The 19,044-nt window shown below is 39.2% G+C and overlaps 1 pseudogene; it reads right to left on the bottom strand.

Moving 5' to 3' along the window:
- Window positions 1–7,365: 7,365 nt before the first annotated feature.
- The window catches only part of LOC141918765 (tetraspanin-3-like), an 89,304-nt pseudogene continuing 77,625 nt past the window's right edge, over window positions 7,366–19,044 (bottom strand).

Genomic DNA, 19,044 nt, shown 5'->3' with positions numbered 1-19,044 from the left:
TCATCTTCCAGGATGGTATTGTGAGATTCGGGAGTTGGGTTTCATTTCTCCTCTCAGCCTCTTCATTACCCAGTTTAATCCCACCCTGTAGTAAAGAACCCAGCTCAGGCCTGTAAGCTGAATTTTTTCAAAAGAATTACTTAAAGCCGAGAATCTAAAACCTAGAAATTCTAAACGCTATTGAGTTTTCTGTGAAGTCAGTGAGTCCAGACAATAAAATAACTTTCCCAATCTTCTCTCCAAAGGTATGGAAATGTTCAGAAGTGTCTTTTGAAAACATTAAGGCAGAAAACTGCACCTCCTACCGCTTCCAGCAAGCTTGCCAAAATCAACGTGACCGTGTTACTGAAGTTCCTTTGGAAATATACAACAGCCCTCAGACCACTTTGGGCTAATAAACATTGAAAGTCTTACTGCAGCACAACAGAACCCTGGGCATGTTTGGAGGTAGGTAGACTTTCAGAAGTATTTATGAAAATACCTGGAATTCAGTGCGGGACTTCTACAAATGAGGTCCCAAAGGCCACCACGCCAGTACCATCGTTGCTTTTTAGTGACCAGCTCATGATCACACAGGTGGCTGTGAGGATCACGGGATGAAGCTGTCCCAGCCTATCAAACTAATGAGATTACTCAGTTGTAAATTAAATATGCTATATGTAGGTGCATGTTAGCAAGAAAATCTTGTCTCCATACTACAGGCTGTGTGAACACTTGAGGCCAGGTCTCACCTAGTTGCTTCAGGTCTTCCAGCACCAGAGAAGGCGAAGATCTTTACCTGGAGATGTTGTATGCGGAAACTCTTTCTTAGCTGTCCTAAAACAACTTTCCATGGGAACAGGCTTAGTCCAAAGGAGCTGTATAGGAATTCTTTCCAAAATAGAAATGTTTGAGAAGAGCTGCTCCTTTCCCAGCATCCGTTCCCACGTACACAAATCTTAAATTCACTTCCACTAAACAGAAACTAGTTATGGTGTGCCTGTGGATCTAGTAAATAGTAATCTCAGATGACTCCTTCAGCAGAAGTGTAAGCTCCTGGTACCTCTTAATATGCCTGAAATGGCTTTTTAAATACAACAACAGAGCAAAAAGCCTGGAGGGTTGGCTTAAATATTGCATTGTTTAAACAGTTGAGTGAGTTCCTCACTCTTTGAAAGGGATTTTCTTAGACTGTGATTACATTTCTCTTTTTTCTTAACCTATAATCCAGCAAAGCTTCAAAACTTTTTTCATTAATTTAAACGCAAAACCTCATACCTTTAGTCATAAAACTGAATTCTGGTGAATCTTCTTAGGAAACAACACATAAATCATGGTAACAAATTAACAGTTTGAAGTCTAATAAAAAGAGGTATACTGACTGCATCTGTTGCACTATCAGAAGAGATATTAGTTGACATGACAAAGAACGAAGAGACAGATGACAGTTTTCTTATATGCAAGTCTCCTGAACATTTCTAATGGTCTATAGCTACCCTTTGAAGCTTCTTTAATTAGAAAGGAACTTTTTTGACAGAAATCATAACTCTTATGTGCAATGACTAGTTTCAGCTTTTTCATCCAATCCAAGTCTATGCAGGGCACAAAGGCACTCAGAAGTATATTTCTTACAGTTAATCGCCTATAGCTACAAGCTGAATAGCAAAATTCTGACTTACTGTTATAGAAGACTCCACAATAATATCCATGTACAGTCTCCATGTAAATATGCACAGCTATACACATAAATCACATACTGTATATTCAAACATTCTCTCTCTGAAACGCACATAGGCAGTTTTGGAAGGTATTTTCTCTAGGAGTACATATTAAAAAGTGACAAAAATTGAAAGGAATACATGAATGGGTTGATTTAAGGATTTATTATTGCTCCTAGGTTCTCTCCAGAGCTACAGCCTCCCGCTTTCATCTTTCATGCTTTAAGCACAAGATTAATCTTTCTTTCCCAAACCAGCTGTATAATTTTTCAAAAATCTTATTGTTCACTTAGCTTTAGCAACAATACGGATGCACTTTGTGTTGACTTGTTTAGCTTGTGCAACCTTCTCCTCTTCCAGCATCCCCACATGGATTTAACTATGGGTTCATACAAATTCTGTACCAGGCAAGTACAGTCATCTTCCTTCAGTTCTAAGGTGTGAAACTGCAAATATGTGTGCTCCTGGATAGCTTATACCTGTGTGACTTTCTTGACAAAATCAAGTTATTCACATGCACCACTGCTTTTAGAGCTGATCCCCTCAGGTATTAAGTCAGTATATGAAATATTTAGCTTTTCCTCTACTGGAGAAGATAGATAACATCACTCTTCATTACTAAACAAAATTTCATGGTATATCAGAGCAACATCAAGGCAATTAAACTCGCTGTAAAAACTTTCTGAATTCTTCAGTAAAACTACATACCTATATGGAGAACCAGGTTGTTTCCACAGTGATTTACAGTATACAACAGGCAATAACAGAAGGCTTATCTTCTTGAAGATACTGTTATTTTCTTTTAAAAAAAATGAAAAAGGTAAAAGGGAACCCTCACGGTAGAAAATTATTTCCAACACCTAAAAATATTAACAGCAGATTGACATGAAATTTTTCATCTTCAATGCTTCGGACCAACTAAATGTCAATTTTGCAACTCTCTGGCTCTCAGAAATGTGCTTGGAAAGTGTTCCATTGTTCTGAAAGAGACATTTAGCTCAAGGGACAATCAAACAATGGGATTTTTTCCTGGTGTTTGAAGTAATAGCTACCAGACATTGGCAAAGACCTTACTGTTCATGTTGATCTAAAGAAAATACCCTGTTTAGCAAGAAAAAAGGCTTGGCTGTTCCACACAATGTTTTCTAGCTGGTGCAGATCAAGTAACTCAATTTCTAAGAACAAACACACAGCACACTACAACCTCCTGCTTCATTGTACTGGCAAAAAAATTTACCAGAATATAAAATCCATAATTTCAATTAAAGGATACCTTTAAGTTGTTTAACAATATCTATAGAAAGTAGGCAGGAACTGAGTCTTCAATCAACTTCTAGCAAAGCCCAGATCTTTCTATTTTGTATTTGTGATATAGAATTTAATTTCAAACTGAAAAGATAATAGACTTGATGAATGGACTCATAATTCCAGAATCTGGATTATGTTCTGCTGAGTTAAAGTTAAAACAAGCCATCATTCACAGTAAGGAAGGAGAGAAAAAAAAAAAAAAAAAAGGAAAAGAAAAAAAAAAAAGACAACTCCTTCTAGGGAAAAAAGACAGAAAAAAAGAAAGACAGAAGATGACACAGAAAGACCAGTGGGCACACAGAAATACAAAAAAGAAACTGTATAATTTCAACATGCTCACCATCTGGAAGGGTGAAGGAATCAGAAAAGCAACAATCAATTTCAAAATGGCCATGTAGTAAAGCTGCAGCCAGTGTTTTCTGCCAGGTTTGGTAGTTCAGTCCAAGAGAGACGTACCACAAAGAGGTTTTTAGGGGGCTGCAATGACAACTTTTACATTTCAGCATTAATTTTGACTTTCTCATTTTCTGCGAAAGGCACCACAGTGAAATCACCAATTCAGATATGGAATACATGGGTTTCAGTGTACTCTGCAAAAGTGTAACCACAGAATATGTTTCTAGCTTTGTACTAGACATCCATTTCTCCCCTTCAAACACAAAGCAACATAATTTTCAGAAAAGTCATCTGCTGCCTGCCTGTGCAGCTGCTCGTTTTTACAGATTATGGAAAACATCTGGAGATCCTTTCAGAATGAAGCATGCAATGTATAGATTGCAAGAGTACCCCAGTAATACAGTGCAGTTGCATTAAACACCATTTTTAGTTCAAAAGAAGTTACTCCTGTCCAGAAATAACTATTCAGAATCAAAGTGCCCAAGTCAACACAATCAGAAAGGGGTAATAAATCTATGGTTTTTTTCTAGCAACTCTCTATTAATAACCATTTCGATCTGTAGTAGGTTGGTCTCATGCACTCTCACACTTTCCCCTTTGTTTTCACCAGGTTAAGATCTGATCTTCTGGAGGTACATCTAGTATGCAGGGGAGAAAAAATAATTCCTAAAAGTCATTTCTTATAGTTAACTCAGAGTTTTATTTTTTTTAATTTCATATTTATCTTATAACTTTCTTGTACAGTAAGATTAGAGGGAGCCATGCATGACCTGGACTTTCAACAGACTGGAGAGTAGATGAGGACATTCACATTAATAATTCACCTCTTTAACCACCTTGAAATGTCTTCTTTCTACTTTCTAGTGAAAAATATGGGCATTCCCCTTTTTTAAGAAATTCTGTCTCAGAACCTGTGAAGGAAGTTGTAAGAGATAAGAACTGATCTGAGAAGAAAAATTTCTCCCTCCCTTAATAAAGGCATGCGGTAAAAAGGCACTACATGCACTTGGCTATTCCACTTTTCTTTCTTCAGCAAACTCAGTTTCTTCCTGGGACAGTTGCTGTCACTTCAGTTTCATTACATCTTTGTAATGTCATAGAAATAACTTTGCATCACAAAATATTTATGTGCCAGGGTACCACAAAGCCATAAACACCCAATTGCAGTGCTTAACTAGATGAATTTTATTTGCTGTCATATGCATCCCATGTCATGCAAACTGAAATAAATGTTTCCTTCTATTATGTTATTCAAAGACACAGCTATTTTCCTTGTTTGTTTTGGAACATTCCTTCCTTTTTTGAAGAATTACTCACTCTTAATGAATTAGTTCTTTTCCTTTATCTAAACAAAAGGTTTGTTTTTTTATGAAGCAGCCCTGCAGTATACTTCATATTTGGTTTCCACATAGTTATTAATAAGTCAGCAAGAGGTGACCTATGACCTCTTATCCCCACACCCCTCCCCCATGAAAATCAGTATCTGGTGATTTGGGGTCTGAAATTTCTCAAAAAGTACCTGCTATTTGGTAGATAACTTAAAGCAGTAATGATGTAGCTGACTATTGCTTCAAGTGTTAAGGGAGTTGACCAATTCAGTGTTTTTTGTGACCCAGGCAGTTTCTTTGTCCCTAGTCTGGTAAAGCCTAATATGATACACTTGTAGGCCCTGGAGATTCCCTATATACACTTACTAAAGGATGCAGCTGCCGCAGTTCCCATTCACAAGTTAGTAGCGAGGCCGAGAGCACTTCCCAAACAGACACTTATGTAGAAGCATGCACAACCATGCACTGCACAGTCTGACTCAGGTAGAGCAGAGCCTTTACCACCACTTCCCTAAACACCAACACCACTGACATAAACAAGAATATGAATAGCCCATACACTGACTTAGCCTCTTTGAGCACATGCAGACTAGAGTGAAACTCACAGAAAATACAGGAGAATTTAGTAAGAGTAAGGCAGAGGTACATTAAGAAAAACCAGAGTATTGCTGTTGAAAAATCAAGCACACATATGACCCCACATAACTTTCAGGAAAGAATTAACTCATTCCTTGCTTTGACATGAAATAAGTAAATAAATACAGACAGACTTTATTCTTCCTCTTTAATTTGATAATTGCTCCTGTGCAACTCCTGAGATAGCTATACCTCCTGCTGTAGGTCATCATATTAGTTACTCTGTTGTTGTTAAACATATGGTCTTCATTTAGATTGCAACTTCATGTCACTTCAAAAATTGACATTTATTTTCACTGAAGAATAAGTTTTTAAACGAGTGTTTGAAGGAGAAAAGTAAAAAAGTGATAAAATTTATCCAGAGGGTTTCTTTTAGAAATAACAAAGTGTTAAATACAAGTTTGAAGGTGGGGGGATCTGCTGTTTAGTTACTCTTCAAGATTCTAATACAGTTAAAATTTATTCCAAGTCATGACCTTGCAACATGCTCCCCAGAGCAAGACATTACCTACTGCTTCCCCACACTCACATAGAGTAGTTTCATGTTTGCACATACTGAAGACCCTCCCCTCCCTGCTGTGACTTCCAGCAATGAAGTTTTTCAGATACAGGATGACTATTGCTTACCTGGATTTTCAAAAAGCATTTGACACAGTTTCCCATAGAATTCTCATAGAGAAACTGGCTGCCCATGGCCTGGAGGAGCAAACAGTCTGCTGGGTCAAGCACTGGCTGGATGGACGGTCCCAGAGAGTGGTGGTCAATGGAGCTAAATCCAGCTGGCGGCCGGTCACAAGTGGTGTTCCTCAGGGCTCGGTGTTGGGACCATTTCTGTTCAACATCTTTATTGATGATCTTGATAAGGATATAGAGTGTATCATCAGTAAGTTTGCAGATGACACCAAGTTAAGCAGGAGTGTTGATATGCATGAAGATAGGGAGGCTCTACAGAGAGACTTGGATAGATTGGATCGGTGGGCCAATGTTAATGGGATGAGCTTCAACAAGGCCAGGTGCCAGGTCCTGCACTTGGGCCACAACAACCCCCTGCATGGCTACAGGCTTGGGGAGGTGTGGCTGGAAAACTGTCTGGAAGAGAAGGATCTGGGGGTTCTAACTGACAAACAGATGAACATGAGCTGGCAGTGTGCCCAGGTGGCCAAGAAAGCCAATGGCATCCTGGATTGTAATAGAAATAGTGTGACCAGCAGAAGTAGGGAGGTGATAGTCCCCCTGTACTCTGCACTGGTTAGGCCACACCTTGAGGATTGTGCCTAGTTTTGGGCACCTCAATACAAGAGAGATATCAAGGTGTTGGAGCGAGTGCAGAGGAGGACAACGAAGCTGGTGAAGGGCCTGGAGAATAAATACTATGAGGAGAGATTGAGGGAGCTGGGACTGTTTAGTTTTAGGAAGAGAAGGCTGAGGGGAGACCTCATCACTCTCTACAACTACCTGAAAGGACATTGTAGAGAGGTTGGTGCTGGTCTCTTCTCACAGGTGATTAGTGACAGAACAAGAGGGAATGGCTTTAAACTCCAACAGGGGAGGTTCAGACTGGACATTAGCAAAAAATTTTTCACAGAAAGAGTGGTCAGACAGTGGAATAGGCTGCCCAGGGAGGTGGTGGAGTCACCATCCCTGGATGTGTTTTAAGGATCGTTTGGATGAGATGTTGGGGGATATGGTGTAGGGGAGAACTCTGTAGAGTAGGGCTGATGGTTGGACTCGATGATCCCAAGGGTCTTTTCCAACCTGAATGATTCTGTGAACCTGGGGAAAACTGATCCAATATTGTGACATTAAAAAAAAAAATCTACTGGTGATCAATTAGTTTGATCTTACATGCAAATGTATTTTAAAAAGTTTTTTCCTGTGCAACTGCAAAATGGTACAAAACCAAGGAAACATGCAGCAGGTTCAGCAGTGCTGTCAGTATCTGCAGGCCTATGAGAAGGTAGACAAGTCCAGAATTCAGAGGTTATGGGAAGGCTGATGCCTCATGAAGATGCCATTGCATACATATCCAAGACACTTAGCACAGTACAGCAGCACCGAAATATGGAGAGCATGACAAAATGCAACCAGTTGATACAAAGAAATGATTACTTGTTTTGAGACTTATTTACTTATAGCAGCTTATAATATTTTTCAATATTGCTAATAATCCTGCTTGCCCAGACTGTTCTGTGGAATTTTACCAAGGACTACTGTGTTCATCAAAACAAAACAGTTTACTGTGAAAATCTACCAAGAACTGCAGTGTTCAGCAAAATATTATAGTTTTGTCCTTGGGAAATAGGTGCGCTCTAACTAGTTGGGTCTTAGTAATGAGTAAAGATAGCCATATACAGATGGTAGAAGTTCCATTGGTTCTCTTAGATAAGATAGAATGAGTAAACCAGCTGAAAACACTCTTGTTATTCAAGAAATTGACCGAGAGAATCTGTGCGTGCTCTGGGAAAAAGTACAAGGTGAGGAAGACTGTGAGCCTTCCTCCCAAAGACCCCCGAAAACGACCACCAGGAGGCAATGTGCAGGCACAAAGAGAACATAAACTGCTGACACCAGCTTCTAGAGCTAACCCAGCCTTACTCATGCATATGTATGTTTGTGTTATGTAATCCAATGAATATGTATATCCACACTCTATAAGTTTTTGGTAAAATGTGCTGGGGGTGTGCAAGCTTTGTGGAGAAATCCCCTTGCACCCCAGCTGGAGTAAACACACCTGCTTTATAACTCTATTCGAGTTGTAGAGTCTGTTTCTGCAAGTCACAGTCTTCCAGCTTCTTTAGACAGTCTTCCTGAAAAAGCTGTTCTAGATGTCCTGTCACCCCTGCAGTGAGAATTATTCTCCTTATAATAGCTTCAGGGACATGAACTTTTTCATCTAGAAGATGCCAAGAAGCAGCTGTTGCCTTTTGTCAGTCTGTGTAGTTTTGGACCCCACAACACTGCAGCTTCCTCTGTACCACATCCACAGCCCTGCTGCCAGAACCCTGGGACTGTGTTCCATTGTACTGATGAGGTAACCCATAGTGCTTTTCAGCTCATTTGAATAGAGTAGAATTGTGCCAGAACTTCCAAAGAATTTCTAGGCAAAGAAGCACCAAGTACATGAGAGACCCTTGCAGAAAGCAGGAGCTCCTAGTAGAAATAGAGATAGCCAGAACTCCAATAGGTAACAAGATAAGCGCAACTGCAGCAGCCAGCCAGCCAGGGAGAAGCAAGAAAAGCTCCTGAAATAAATACCTGTAGTTCCTCTATATCAGGATCACAAAAACTCCACCAAAGGCCAGAACTGCAGCAGTGCCACAGAAAATGAAGCCCAGGAGACCCAGCAGAAATCACGCGAAGAGCCTGAGCCAGGAGCCCTCATAACACAACAACACCAGTTTAACTCTACTCACTCCTATCAGCCCAAACTATCACTACCACTACTTAAGAGGCCTTCAACCCACTTATCCAGGTGCAGCAGATGACACCTCCACCCAAAAACAACTTGCAAGGGATCAAGATTCATGAGATTCCCTCAGCACAAAGATTACGCTAACCACATGCTGCTGCTTGTTCAGCATAGCCTGCAGAAACCAGGAGGGTATGTTTTAGTCTTGATGTGGAGAGTTCATTTACTCTGCTCTCATTGGAGACATTTGCATTTGAAGGGGGAGGACAACTGGAAAAAAACTACACCCTTGCTTTATTACATTCATGTGTTAAAGAGCTAAATGTAAAGAAATAGTCAAGGTGGTAGCCAGCAGTGCTAGTTCAAATCACTTAGACTGCCCAAGTGAAGGAGGTAATCCAAATATCAATCCTACAGCTGTAGCTAGGATGGCAACAAATGCACAAGTTAGAGCCATTAACAAAGGAATAGTTTAAGCAGAACTATTCAATCATGGATCTCTGTAGGTAACACTCACCTAGACTCATTATCCTGCCCAGTATGTTTACCACTCATTAGATTTTATGAGGGGCATAATGATATTAATAATATTTTGCCCTTTTTTACTCGGCAAGATTTCTGTGTAAATAGCTTCAATTACTCAAGACACCTGGATGAGAAATCCCTGCCATTTCACACTTGTACCCCTCAGTTTGCATCACTAGTGATTTGACTGAATGCTGTAATGACTGAATACAAACAGTAAGAACTCCATTAACTTTTCCTTGTGTGTACAGAAACTGAATTACACACCAGCTAAATGACTTCACAACAATCCCAAAGGGAATTAACATCACTTATCAGCCAGCAGAAGAGCATTACTACTCAAATATGTGATACACAAGAGTCAAGCAGGATGGGAAATGTGCATAAAACTTGTCACAGCACTAGGAAGGCAGATTCCAAGGCCAACAGTAATTCTCTAATCAAACTGATGAAGTCCCATAACATCTCTTCTGTTTCTCAAGATGTAGAGCAGGGCTAATAAAACAGGCCTACATAAGAGAGAATACAGAGAAATGATCCTCATTTTCAGAAACATGAGCACCTGCAGAAAATCAAAGTAAGTCAATGCTCAAATCCCTGGAACCGTGGAAAAGTCTCAGCAGAGCCCATGATCCCACATCTGTCAGACATTTTACAAGGACCTATTGCTGTTATATATGCTATGCACACACAGATGTTGGGCTGACTCCCATCAAAATGTCTATGTGCTGTGCAAACATGTCATTAAGGCTAATTATTTCAGAATTAGATAAATTGCTCTTATTATTTTTAATCTTGCCATTAACAGTAATTAACATGCAGTGATTAACTTGTTAAATCTTAACCAAATGCTTCTTTCAAAGCTGTTCTATGGTGTGTGATTTCCTGCAACTATTCTCTGAAGTCTGTGTCTCCTCTCTCTCCTGTTCGGCTTTCTGCTACCCCCAGCCCTCCAGCTGTGGTTTTTTTGCTGTCATTCGTTTATCTCTTGGACGCCTTTTACTCTGATTTCTATGTTCTGCATGAGGGAGAGGGAGAAAGGGTGGAACAGAAAGAATTTCCCCTCACATCTGTACACACAGGCAAACCACACTGATTTAATGCAGAAGGAACACTGTGAGGAAACATACCAGAAACATATCAGAAAATACTGTGAGGAGTGTTTATTGATAGTTTGCAAGCTTTGTGAAAAAAGTACATGAACCTGCCTTTTTTTCTCTCTGTTCTCCCCCATGCTTATAAAGCTTAATGAGATATTAAGAAATGAGTTACAGCACTATTTACTTTTAGCTTATTCTGCAATCCCTGAAATATATTGGAAAGGCTTAAACTGCCTGCAGGAGAATTTTACTGCAAGTCTTGTTCATTTCAGTCAGGGTAACTGCCATCCCCTCCCTGAATACAGAGGAGAGAATTTCAATGGTTATTGAAGCCGAGAGGCTCTATCTTTCTAAATATTCCCCAAATATAATAACTTCCCATTTACTTAAATCTGACTCTTTGAAATACTGTGAGGGTTTTTTTGTTTCTTTCATCAGGCTGTGGGACAGAAGGCAGGGTGGGGAGAGAGGGGTGAAGTGGCTTTTGCAACTGGAGAGGTTTGTGTTGCCACAGGCTCTAATCCTTCCACTGGTGCCTTCGTTCTGACTTAGCCCCTCATGAAGATCTGTGGGCCAGCCCACAGCAGCAGGGAGCCTTCCACACACAGCTTCCTCCTGACATCAGGACCTTTATGACAGTACAAGTGGACAGGAGAACTGGCATGCCTGCCAATCTGCCACAGGAGTCAGAAGCACCAACACTAAACACTTCCTGGGAGCCAGTTCCCAGGAAGAGCTCTCAGTGCCCAGTGCCACCTGGGGGATGGAGCATAAGCAGCACTGCACAAGCGGAAATCACTGCAGTGGGGATTAATATTGGCAGGGCTGTCTAAAACCCCTCACCTACTTTGTGCTAGGCAATGCATACGCACTCAGGAAAAGGGACCTTCTGCTCAAAATATTTTCTGTCTGGTAAGACAGGCAAGAACAAGAAGGATAAGAAAAACATAGAACGGGTCCCTGAAGTACCCAAAAGACCTCAATAGCACTGTGTTTGTGCTAAGTAATTTTACCTGCATGTGTGGCCAAAAGCTTGAAAAGAGCAATGAGTGGAGGTATCCATCAAGAGACTGTAGTGTGACAAGAGTATAGGTAAGGCAGAGTAGGAATGCTCCTCTGTTTTCTTTCCAGTGGCAAACAGCATAACATGATAAATGCCATCCCTGCTTTCTCTGGAGTTGTTTCTGCTTATGAATTGATGAGTATTGAAATTCAAATGTGGGTGTAACAGATAATACATCTTAGATAAACTACTTTCTGGAATGTTGCTGAAAGTATAATCCTTCAAGTTAATAAAATGCCGACTGTGTATTTTTTGCATTCATTGTTCTAGCAAGTCATGACTGACATGAATGGCTCTGATGTGTCAGGAAGGTCAAAGAGGTTCATTCCACTTGAGTCCAGGAGTGGGACTGGAGACCCACCAAGGCAACGTTGTGGTTGTGCAAATGAAATGTAGGTGGATGACTGGACTCATTTTAAATTACATGGGCTGTCATACAGATTGATCAGGGAGCATATCTGAGTTCTTGCTGTAATGGACAACAATTCAGATCAAGATGACCAGCTAGTCCATTCAGACTTGTGTGAACAAGAATAAACCAATAGATGACCATGGGATCAGGTCACACTTAAACAAGCTCATCTTCTAGGTTTAATAAAAACTTTACATAAAATGAGGCAAGATCTGAAAGCCAGATCCTCAGCCACTGCATTCAGTGTCACAGGGACACAGAAGAGCCTTAAAGCTGCCTCAGAATAACAGCTGGCATTTCCCCTGTAACCCTTGCACACATGAAGCTACTGAGCTGGACCTTATAGGTGAAGTTAAAGCACTCTGGAAGAGGTTTGGCTTGAGAGTTTAGAATATTTTTTAAAGGTCTTGTTAGATTAAAGCACACCCATAGCATAGGGTATGACTTTAAAACCTTACTAAAACACAAAGGTTTTTATCAACTTCATCTAACCCAGTTTTTACATTAAGCTTCACCCCACCCACCCTCCTGACTCCTTCAGTGGGTCGAAGCTGATGTGTGACCCAGCAGGGCTGGCAGATCCAGAAAAAGTTGTAAATGGGTATTATTGGTATCACTCCTCCCTTCACTGATCCTGACTCTGTCTGCTGGCCCTGGAAGTATATCTTTCTGAAGCTGAAGATACTCCACACACAATTTTTCCAGTTTCCAAGAAAAACCCTGGCTTCATATAAAGTGACAGCAAATAAATAGTAATATTTGGGAAAAAAAAAAAATCCAAAATTTCATTCTTCTCAGTCAGATCATTCAAGCTATGATGAGTAGTCAAAACACCACACAGCAGAAGAATTGGGTACCAAGCAGAAAACTATTTTTAAAAAAACTGAAAGCTGCTAAGTGTATAGACTCTTCAGGAATAAAAAACATTATCTTATGAGATGTGTCATATTACAAGATCACTTTGACAGCCCAAATGCCAAAAGGATGAACAATCCTGGTTGGACCCAGATCCTACACTCACTGCCATGCAGAACCGGTTGCCATAGTAACAAAGGTCAAATGCTGTTGCTTCGCATGAGACTAATACCTCTCATGCAAAGCTTGAAGCAAACAGAGGAGATAAGATTGCCACCTCCTATTCATGGAGAAAATGTACTCTCCACAAGAACTGATTTACCATTGTGCAGGTGTTTCTACTAAAGCCAGTCAGATGTTTACCCCTGGGTCTGTTTGCCTGATGAAAAGTGGCCTTTTTTGTAACTGAAGAACCACATCAAATGTTCTCAGGGATTTTATTTAGTTTTGCTTTTAGCACTCAAGGTTTCCATCGGTATTGAAAATATTGAAAATCAAATGTCAAAAGTTTGGTGTTTTCATGTATTTGCCTCTTTCTTTCCATTTAGAAATTGAAAAAGAAAAGCCTAAAACCTTTTTTTCTTGTTAAATTTTATTTTTCCCCTCCTATTTTTGTTTGCCAGTCTGGAAAAAAAAGAAAAAAAAAAAAGCACTTTCTGTATTTCTATCATTTTGGAATTTGGGAAGTTGGAGAAGATTTTAAAAGACAGAATGGCAAAAGAAAAAAAAATAAAATTAAAAGGAAACTTCTGGTCTTTTGATAGCCTTCATTTTATTGCAGTTGGTAGTAAAAACAGGTTGGAGGAAAGAGTACTTTGTAAAAACTTCAAAAAATGAAGAAAGGATGGAACACTGTGAAATTCAAGTCACCTTGACATTTAAAGTATTTTGTGACTTTTTTTATTGTTTTCAACCATCACTAGCTACATTTTTCATGTGAATGTAGTGTTCTCATTTGTGTTTCAAACCATATGCAAGATTTCTGGGCACTTTCTGAAGTTATAAAAAGACTTTTAATATGAAATAGAGGTCCTTTAATCGTTAACTCGTGAAAATAGCTAACAGATTTCTCTTCAGGGAGGAAGTCAGAAGTGTCTGAATACTATATCTGGAAGTTAGTAAACTGTGTGAAGACCTGACAAGAAGCTTACACTTACCAGAACTTCCCACAAATAAAGTTTCTTCTCTGCTGGGTCTCCTCAGAAAAAAGAATCTTTGTAGGATGTTTTTTTCCTCAAGAAAAGGCTTTCATGCAAAATTGGGCTGGGCCCCTGCTGGTCTAGCATTCTGCACAACATTGCCTCTGAAACCTCAGGCAGGCCATGGCAATGCTGTAGGTGACATGCATGAACTTTCTACTTGTGATCCTTTTGCCCAACAATGAATGAATCTACTTGCACAGTCATAAAGCAGCCATTTATGAATAAAAATTTGGAAATCTTTTTTCATACTGCTATTATAAAATCTATATACAGCATCCAGGACAAATCTTTTAAATTAATTTTGTGATAAATCTTAAAATCAGTCAGTCTCAGGGTCCTAAATCACTGAGGTGCTTTTGCAAATGTTGCCTTTGGCTACTCTGTTTCTCAGAGGACATAGGCCTTCTAATGCTCTTCGAGGTCCAAAAATTTCAGCCTTAAGTCATCAGGATTTATTACAATATGGAAACCTGGATCCCATTGTTGACCTTACAGTGTAAATCAAGGCTCAATATCATTTTGTTCTTGAGGCCACTTCAGCAGAGATGTATTTTTTCTGAATGTTTTGGTTTCCTTTAAGTAGTTACTCAAAACTAAGCTGAAGGGGAGATATCCGGAATGATCACATGCAAAAAATTCCTGATTAAAGGTTCACTTGAGCAGCTATTTAGGAGGGCGAAAAAAAGCACCGTAGAAGTAATGATGTGATAAACATGGGATTACTTCTGAAATATCTGGTGTGGCCAGAGTCAGATTCAGCAATTTCCTTTAAGATGAGAGCATTGGATTACCTTGGTGTGAGTAGCTTGTCAGACCTCTTCAGACCTGTAACAGGACCTTACCCGAAAGAATGAGATTTGTACAGCTCGTGCTTCATGAACTCATCCGCAAAGACGAAGGCTGAAAGGGTGTAGGTTCTTCTGGTAAATAACTGATTCCTTTTTCAGCTCATTGGGAAAAAAAAAATAAATAAAAACATTCATTTTTGGTTAATTTGACAAATGATTAAAAGTTCAGATTTTCCACCAAGAAAGATACTAGCAAAGAATGTTGTCAGCCTACCAGGCAGCTGAAAATTTAGCAAAGTGGAAGTAAAAGGAGTATTTGATAGTCTTTTCTCTTTTTACTGGCATAGTACTAAGTATGTCTATATCAAATGTAATATTCATTTCATACCAGTTTTATAGTGACTATAGTAGAGAATTTATTTTTATTATCTTTCCTAAGTCATGGTAGGAATATATAGAATGTCAACAACTTTGCCAGAATTAGTCTTACAGCACATTTCAAAGAAGTGGAACCAATTTTAATAGGATTTTTATGCATTGCCATTCAGATGAAATGCAGCTTTTTAGAGGAAAAAAAAATCAAACCCGAATATATTTGCAATGTCTTTCTGTGCTCTATTTCTATCTACAATCTCTCCACCAAACAATTGCCTTCAAGAGATATTTCGCTTTTAAATATAGATACTGTCACTGACATTGAAAAGGTCTATTAGGTTTAAACTCATAGAAGCATCTAAATGTAAAACAAAACCAAACAAATTAAAATGTATTTGAACATGGAATGTAACACTACATTTAAGGGTGAAAACATGAATGCATTCCACCATCAGGATAGGTGTCTCTGATAACTTCCAGACCCAACAACAAGCAGCACAACTTGGCTTTGTCTTGGTAGGAGTCACTTTCTTTTATTTCAGAGTTTAATGTACTCATCAAAACTCAATTTTCAAGCCCAGTTGTCAGGAATAAGAGGCCTTTTCAGACACCTCAGTGAGGTTCCCATAATGTTGAAGTCCAAGGACGACCAAAGATATGCCAGCACTCCAGAAGCATTTTATTTTCTCCCATAGAACTTTGGCAAGTGTGGTTGTTGTAACCTAAATGCCATCTTCAGCACCTTCCAGCAGAACTGGGCTCTGAGACATGCACAGCATGAGAAAGTCCAGGAGAGTCTGTGAGAAGTAGATGACCTGGAGATGCTGCCTTCTCACACACAGCACAGTTTGGGACACCTTTTGCTCAGTACAGATTATGGTCCTGGCTGAGTGCTGGCTCCAGCATGAGAATCCATGCCAATATACACTGAGGCACATAAGTATTCTCATTTTCAGCAGCCAGATAAAAATCAGACACTCAATGTGAGCTGAGGGATCAGTAGGGAGAAAAAGATTTGGAGCACAAACAAAGTGAGTAGGTTTACACAAATTCTATTAAATGTTAATACCAGTGAAAGAGACAGTGATGAAGAGCATAGATGCTGAATCAGGATAAACCCTACAAAAAATAATCAAAAAAGCATCCACTGTTATCTACTTCTTTAATTTACTTCAAAAATTTGTTTGGGGGCTGTCTGTAACAAAAAGGATTAGTTTCTGTTTTCCTGATTAGCACTGTGACAACAGCCACTCAGGATCAAACAGACAATAGCTCCTTAATCTAAAAGGTAATTGTGGTCTTGCTTTTACAGAGAACAAAATGCCAGATTATTCAGGGCTACCATGAGTTTTGATCCAAAACAAAACAATTAGGTTTCACCTAAACTATCATTCCCCACCACGACACTCTCACCAAACTCGGTATGATGCAGTGCCTGTGTGAATCAGGCAAGGAGGGAACCCGTATTTCATGCTGATAGGGGGATAACCTTACAACTGCTTGTACACATTTCTCCTTCCTCAATATTCATTCACAGATGGGGCATTGGAGAAATCTTGGAGTGCCACAAGCATAAGAAGCAATAGAAGTAGAAAACCATTACTTTGGGGAATTGAACAGCCATTTTGGATGGTTGGTCAGGCAAAATAATTACTAAAATAGATAGGCAAAAAACCTTCCTCATGGATTCCCATTATGTGAATTTCAACATTAATGTGAGATTTGAGGCAGAGAACCTTCCACAGGTGTATGCTCTAGTCTGAAATTGCAAATGTGTGGAACAGAGCATTCAAAATGAGGTGGCCTCTGCAATTTTACATCTGTGGAAGCCAGGAGGGCCTCCCCACACACAAATGCAAACAGTCAGGAAGTCACTCCCCATTTAATAGCAATCCCCAGAGGTGTGGAGGGAAGCAGGACATCTGAAGCAAGACAAACACCCTACTATGCCATCAGGGCTATACCAACAGTGGAGGTAACCAGGGCAGCTTCAGTTTCTCCATGTGTCATGCTGACATATTTCTCCAGCACTACATTCATTTTAGAAACAAATTTATATTTACAGGCCTGTCACTGAGTGGAATGCATAAGAAAGCTATTACAGACACCTGATAAGAGCTCCAGTTTCCAGAAAACATGGAATTCTAAGGGAGCGGAGCTGACTGACAAGCAGCTTCTGCAGCCAAAGAATTTCTGCAATGTGGAGGAGGAAAAGGGCAGCAGCTCAGACTGCGGACCTTCCTAGATTTGCTTTGGCACAGACTGCGCTCTCAATGTCTTCCCTTTCCCTGTGCACAGAAAGGTAGGACGTACTGCAAGGGAAATGGGAACTGAAGTCCTTCATGTCCATTGGAGCCCTAATAGGAATGTAATTTCTCCCATTCAATTATTCAAGGCTTTCTCTGCTCTGGTTGTTTGCACAGGTTTTGCCAAGTGGCAGCCCCATTCATTTTAAAATAAAAATGTAGCATTTCTCTACTTGTCTTTATCAACAACTGCCACTTTGACAAATGTTTTTGATAAGCTTAAAAATACTGAAAAATCACACTAGAATGATGACAGAGCCCATCACCTTGACTGGCGTGGTAACAACACTGCTGAAAGCCACAGCACTTCCTTACATTTATAAACTGTGGAATAAATGTAAATCCTACTAAACACACACACTTTCTATGTTTACATTGGTTCACTTCAGCTAATTAACCTGATTTATTTCTAATAAATACTTATACAACTTCCCAAGCAGCAGTGCATTGTATTTAATTAAAAATATTTTCAATATTGCACAAGTAGGTTTCCACAACAGTAGCAATTGTGGGTTTAGAGTTGTTGTGTTTCAATATTCTTCTTTCATGAAGTAATGCTGAAATGTTTGCTAATAGCTAGTAGTTAAACTGTTAATAAAAATATACTGTTCTTACAAACAAGTAGATCTCAGATATTGTGATCCATGCCTTTGTTTCACAGTGCTCCTCCGGACAAATTTGCAGGTAGCAGTAAACAGTAGAACTCAACGGAACAAAATATTCAGCTGCCATAGTGATGAAAGCAGCAGGAACAGAAGGCAATAAAATGAGCTTTGATAAATGAAAAAGCCTGAACCAAGAGAGAAACACGAACAAGCACCTGACGACACGGAGATAACCAAGCAGCTAAAACCAATGCATTAAAGCAGACTTACTCTTTTTTTCAGTTGTGTCATACTGACAAATGCTTCTGGGAAGGCACATTGCAGAAAAAGATGCAGATGAAAAGCCAAATTAATCAGGAATCCTACCAAGGATTTCAGAGTCAGCAGAGAAAGGTCCATGATAAGATCCTTAGCCCAATAGAAGAACTTCTATATGAATAATAAAATTTGAAAACCATCAGTTGATAAACATAATGAATATAAAGAATTATCCTAGCCTATCAAGTAAATTTTTTCATGAGTTTAAACTAGGACTAGAAATCAAAACCTGGAATTGTCGGATTTCAGAAAACAGAATCAAAATGCTTTATCCTATATTTCCTTTGGCATAATTTTTTAAACATTTTGGGGAAACTCTAGAGATATCTAAAAAGTTTATTTTGAACTTATTTTACTGAGAGACTCTCATTTAGGAATGGCCTATGATATCAAAGGTAATTTTTAAAGTGCTTTAAGTATCATCATATAATTCAGAATAACATGCTTAAAGGACCTGAACAGTTTTCTGTAACAGTGTCTTCCTGGAGAATTTCAAGGTACCTTTATTAATTTTTATTCTTGAACCAAAATGAAATCAGATTTTCCAAAATTCAGAGTGGAGAGTACATTGTTACTGAAAAAAAAAAAAAAAAAAAAAAAAAATTAAAATCTACATTACTTTAAAGATTTCCATGCATGTTTCCCTCTTCTGACATAGATCTCATCCTGCATCAACTTCTGCAAAGCCTCCTACATGCTTTAAGAATGGAGAGGTTGATTT

This window comes from Strix aluco, chromosome Z (assembly GCF_031877795.1).
Source record: "Strix aluco isolate bStrAlu1 chromosome Z, bStrAlu1.hap1, whole genome shotgun sequence".
In the NCBI taxonomy this organism is placed as follows: domain Eukaryota; kingdom Metazoa; phylum Chordata; class Aves; order Strigiformes; family Strigidae; genus Strix; species Strix aluco.
Note: the sequence above shows the minus strand (reverse complement) of the source record. Positions and strands in the feature narration are given on the sequence as shown.